Here is a 5,852-nt window from a genome sequence, read left to right as displayed (position 1 = left end):
GACGACGGCTCCAAGCCTGGTCGGGATCCGATGGCCCTGCCTGTGTGCTTAGCTTCACTCCGCTCCCCGGTTCGGTACCGGCGGGCCAACGCCCGACCCCGGTCCTTACGGCTTTGCAGAGTTCCATCAACTTCTGCAGATTGCCACCACCGTCTGCCAACCTTGCTGTCAGTGCCCGGGCTCCTACCCAGGCACACACAGACGTTTCACTCTTCTCACTTTCACCTCCTAAACTGATCTGTCTGTTTTTCCCGCCTCCAGGCCTGTGAACTCCTCGGTGGGTGGGGCCAACCGCCTGGCTCCGCCCCACCTGGTGTGGACATCAGACCCTGGAGGGAGGCAACAAGGGTTTTTTGATTGACTGTTGTAACTGTCTAGGGTGGGGGGGGGTGTATGTTGGTATGTATGTGACTACCTGGCTAGTCCAGGGCATCACACGGGCGTCACACGAGATGATCTATCTTGCGATATGTCGTCGGGATCACGAATTTCGTGACGCACATCCGGCATAGTTTGCGACGTCGTTTCGTGTGACACCTCCGAGTGACGCTGAATGTTCACAAATCGGTTACAAATCGTGAGTCGTGTACACGTCACTTATTTTTAAAAAATCGTTTATTTTTCTTTGCACCGGTTGATCATCGTACCCGGGCAGCACACATCGCTCCGTGTGACACCCCGGAAACAATGAACACAGCTTACCTGCGTCCCGCGGCACCCGCCGGCTATGCGGAAGGAAGGAGGTGGGCGGGAAGTTTACGGCCCGCTCATCTCCGCCCCTCCGCTTCTATTGACCGGCGGCTGTGTGACGTCGCTGTGACGCCGAATGTCCCTCTCCCTTCAGGAAGAGGATGTTCACCGCCCACAGCGAGGTTGCTCAGCAGGTAAGTACGTGTGACGGCAGTTTAACGACTTTGTGCGACACGGGCAGCGATTTGCCCGTGACGCACAAACGACGGGGGCGGGTACGATCGCTCGTGCGATCGCACGATAGATCATACCGTGTGACACCTGCATTAGACTTGTCAGCTGGGCGTCAGTCTGCAATTACGTTCAAATCTTAAAGGGACATCAAAACATGTTTGCATTGACTGCTGTTTTATAAGACTTCCAGAACTGTGTTGTTGAACTATGTCGCTTGTCTGCTTCCTGATGTTTCAGTAATTAAGGGTATTTAGGGGGTATTGGGATTTGTTTGTGTTTAAGTGGATAAGATTGTAAACTCGTGTTCTGCACCACTGCTAGGTTGTGTTCACACACACAAAATTGTTCCTGCTTCCCAGAGGGATTACTAGGTATAAGGCAACTGCCCAGACAGTCCCTTGGTTAGGCAAAGGTTGGTAAGAAGTCGACATAGACTGTCATTTCGGGTGGCGCAGCACAAAGGTGTCGACCTTCGGCCTAGTATTCATATTCTTGTGGGGGATTTTATGGCTTTCTGTTTTTCAGCCCTTTGTATAAGTAAAGCAACCATTTCTCAGTCCAACTGCCTAGAGTTGCTTTCCTGGTGAGTGGTTTTGCTGTATACTGGGAAGCCAACCCTGTACATGACTTACAATATGATGGATTTGAGAAGTATCTTGGCTTCCAAGACAGAAATGTGAAGGTAGCCTGACGGCAGGGAGACTTTAATGTGATCTCTATCTTTGTGGAGATGGCAAATCTCATTGGAGTGCTGTAAAAAACTCTCAAGACTTCCTAGAGATCCATGAACGGAGGATACCAAAATGTACCGCATCTTTATGGAACTATCTAACTATGGCTAACAGGGCACAAAGATACATTTTACCTGCATAGAGATCTATGTACATTGATGGGGAAGGAAGTGAGGCTTGGAAGGGGCTGGCATTGCAGACTCTCCGCACAGCCACAGAACTCCTCAGAGAATGTCAACAATCTTAACATTTAGGGGTACATCTCACGTAGCGAGATCGCTAGCGAGATCGCTGCTGAGTCACGTTTTTTGTGACGCACCAGTGACCTCATTAGCGATCTCGCTGTGTGACACTGAGCAGCGATCTGGCCCCTGCTGTGAGATCGCTGCTCGTTACACACAGTGCTGGTTCATTTTTTGTACGTTGCTCTCGCGCTGTGAAGCACACATCGCTGTGTTTGACAGCGAGAGAGCAATGATCTGAATGTGCAAGGAGCAGGAAGCTGGCGTCTGGCAGCCTGCGGTAAGCTGTAACCAAGTTAAATATCGGGTAACCAAGCAAGCCCTTTGCTTGGTTACCCGATATTTACCTTGATTACTAGCATCCGCCGCTCTCACGCTGCCAGTGCCGGCTCCCTGCACACGTAGCCAGAGTACACATCGGGTAAATAAGCAAAGCGGTTTGCTTATTAACCCGATGTGTACTCTGGCTAGGAGTACAGGGAGCCAGCGCTAAGCAGTGTGCGCTGGTAACCAAGGTAAATATCGGGTAACCAAGCGCTTGGTTACCCGATATTTACCTTAGTTACCAAGCACAGCATCGCTTCCACGCGTCGCTGCTGGCTGGGGGCTCGGCACTGGTCGCTGATGAGATCTGCCTGATTGACAGCTCACCAGCGACCATGTAGCGACGCACCAGCGATCCTGACCAGGTCAGCTCGCTGGTGGGATCGCTGGAGCATCGCTAAAGTGTGACGGTAAGGGTACAGTAGACTGACCTTATCTTATATATTTGGGAATGGACAATTATACACCTCTCTAATATAATTACTGTGGTTTCAGAGTAGTAAATGTTCCCATAAAATGTTACAAGAAATAGAGAGTAATTTAGTTAAGAGTTGAGATATCATGAAATCAGCAAGTCTTTTATAGGACTATGGGGATGTCTAATAATTCATCTCCTGATGTTTATACATTGAAATCAAAGCTCGTTAATGCTCAAGGTTATTAATGAGCACTTTGAGCTTTATTTAATGTAAACCTGTCAGCTGTAAAGAAGAGGGGAGAGAGGCCAATAAGTCCTTTCCTAAAACAACTCTCATGTCTGACAACAGCTGTTCTTCCTTGGCTGCACCAGGTATGCCGCTGTATATCAGGCACCGTTTCCATTGACTTTGACACGGTTCAGTAATTCCAGACACGGAAGTGAACGTGTAATATTTAATTAATCGTCCTATATTGAAGTATTTACTGGAGGCTTCCCAGCTATGACGCAAAAGGCATGTGGGGAAGGATTTAATACAGTAATGCTAATAAGAAACTATATAAATTTGTGGCAATTTAATATCTCACCACAAAGAAGCTGCAGAGCCCCTGACTATGCATGGTTTATATGCAGAGTAGGAAAAAATTCCTAGAAAAGAAGAGAGACAGGTGGCACTTTTCTGGGTGCAGTATTTTGTGATCACAAGAAGTGCTTGATTGGTAGTGGGGTAAAATGGATCGTGCATGTCATCTAGGGAACCCGTATATCCAGCGGCAGCTGGTCAGCCCACTGAATCAGAGTCCTTCCCTAGGCTCCGAGCAGAAAACAAAAAGACAAAAGGAGAAGAGCGATCCACCCGCAATCTGGTGACTTACACGTATAGGTATGAAATGACCAGATCCACTTATACTGATCCTGTCTTTATTAAAAATGTAATTTTTTTAAAAAAAAAAATTAAAAACATTGCTTACTGCACTAAGCGTTTCGGCAGTATCTGCCTTCATCAGGTACATAATATGTATAGATCAGTATAAGTGGATCTGGTCATTTCATACCTATACGTCTAAGCTACCGGATTGTGCGCGGACTGCCCTTCTCCTTTTGTCTCTATGCATGGTTTAAAAGGACAGTGTCACAGGGTCCTTCTCCGATATTACACAATCAACAGAGCGACAGATGGATGAACAATCCAACAATCCTTTATTCCAAACAAATCAAAAAGTCCATAAAATAATCCCCCACACAGAGGGTAAAATCGTCCAGTAATGGGATAATTGTCCCAGGTATCAGTCACAATCCTCCAGCAGTCCTTTTCCAGGGAAATCGGGGTTTCTCACTGTCTCTCTGGGGTGTCACCTTCTCCCTCAGAGGATCAATCTTAGGCCGGTGTCCTACTTGCGATTGCCTCGCATGTATCTCGCGCGAGTTTTGCGGTGCATCACCAGTCATGGACTCACACTCTGCTCACAGGAGCGGGTCAGTTGCATGCATATCTATGCAGCCGACCCGCTCCTGTGAGCAGAGCGTGAGTCCGTGATGGCTGATGCACCGCGAAACTCGTGTGAGATTGATGCAAGGCAATCGCAAGTGGAACACCGGCTTTACTCCTTCTCTCTTGTCTTTCTCAGCCAGAATGAATAATCTCCCAGGTAAGCAGAGAGTTTGGGTGGATCCCAGGTCCCCTCCCCCAGACTTAGGGACAAAAGCCAAGCAGGGAGTGATTAACTGGCAAACAGGACAATGTAGACACAAGGAATAAACAGGCATGGTGTTCTGTCCATTCTAAAATACGAACCTATACAAAATTATACACAACCCCTAATATTCCACCATCACAGACCCAAAAAAAGAGCACTCATAGAGTTGTATGGGAATCTTATTGTATCTGCATATGTTTCCATTTTAGTGGAATGATCCAACTGATGCTATACCTATGGAGAATAGATGAGCTTTTGAGTGGGACTCAATTCTACTCTAATTTAACAAAAATTCATATTCTCCAAAAGGTGGACTTTTTTTGTAATTTGCTTCTGCATGGATTCCGCGAAATAGCTCTCCAGGCCTCATTTTTCTGAACCATAAGAGGTCATGAAAATGTAAAAAAAACCCCTTATACTCCCTTACTGCTCACCTTTATGGCCCCTCTGTTCCTCACCATCCCCATCACACTTGTAGATAGCTACTTGCGTTCAATTCCTCGAGACACTTACGCTGGGCCGGGGCTTCCAGGTTTCATTAGGCCTGGGAGGGTTTTGCTCATGTGCATGCGAGGTCATTGTGACGCGCCCACGGGGCCAGGAGTTGTACTTGGCACCGGGCCGGCAGTGGTGATCTAGAGATGTCACAGTGGCCTTGCCCGGCTTCGTGGCCCTGAGGTGTCAATAAAGGATGAAGGGGACCGTGATGTTGGGAGTAGTTGTCTTTCATGATGCCATCTGTGGTATGAGGCTATAATTGGAGTCGCCGCTCTCTCTTCTGGAGGGGATGGTATGAAGCAGCTCGGGTGTTTCAGCTCCCCACAAGTAGAGCTATGGCCCCAGAGAGGATGATGAGTGCAATAATCTATAGCGTCAGAGCACAGGGGTGATGGCGAGGGCAATGACAGGGACGACACAGGGGCTGCGGTTGAAGTTCTTTTACTCACTGTTAAATTATCACCCTTGGTGTGCCAGTTTTCACAAAGATGGGCTCCAGCCGATCCCGGGTAATTTGGAAGCAAGTGCTGTGGATGTGAGCCCTTCCTCCTTGTGCGGTTTCAAATGGGTCCCCGTGGCATACAGCTACACGGGGTCCCCTCTCCGTGGTGTTTAAGTACCGTCCCATCTAGCAGGCAGCGCAAGTCTTTTGATGGGCCGCCCTATGGTCACGACTCCTGGCTCTATATGCTGCTTTGCCCCAGACACTGTTGTGGAACCGAAGACTTGAAATCCTCTGCCCGGCAGAATTATTAAAAGGACTATAAGTTCCCCTAATCTAGGGCTCTGCACCTCGTCTGTACTGATCCTGGGGGAACTGACACTGTATTCCCTCAGCGACTGTGTTCTCCTGTGTCTCACCAGATCCACCGGTATTGCTGTTCTCATGTTTGGAACTCCGCTCCACCATCCTGTGTCTGTCTCAGGCCGGCTACCAACTCCTACTCCTCCCCAGACATCACCCCTCCCAGGTCCCTCCTCTAGTGGGTGGGAAGGCCCTTACCATTAGGTGGCCATC

Source organism: Anomaloglossus baeobatrachus, chromosome 3 (genome assembly GCF_048569485.1).
Source record: "Anomaloglossus baeobatrachus isolate aAnoBae1 chromosome 3, aAnoBae1.hap1, whole genome shotgun sequence".
NCBI lineage: Eukaryota > Metazoa > Chordata > Amphibia > Anura > Aromobatidae > Anomaloglossus > Anomaloglossus baeobatrachus.
The sequence above is the reverse complement of the archived record's forward strand: the minus strand, read 5'-3'. Positions refer to the sequence as shown.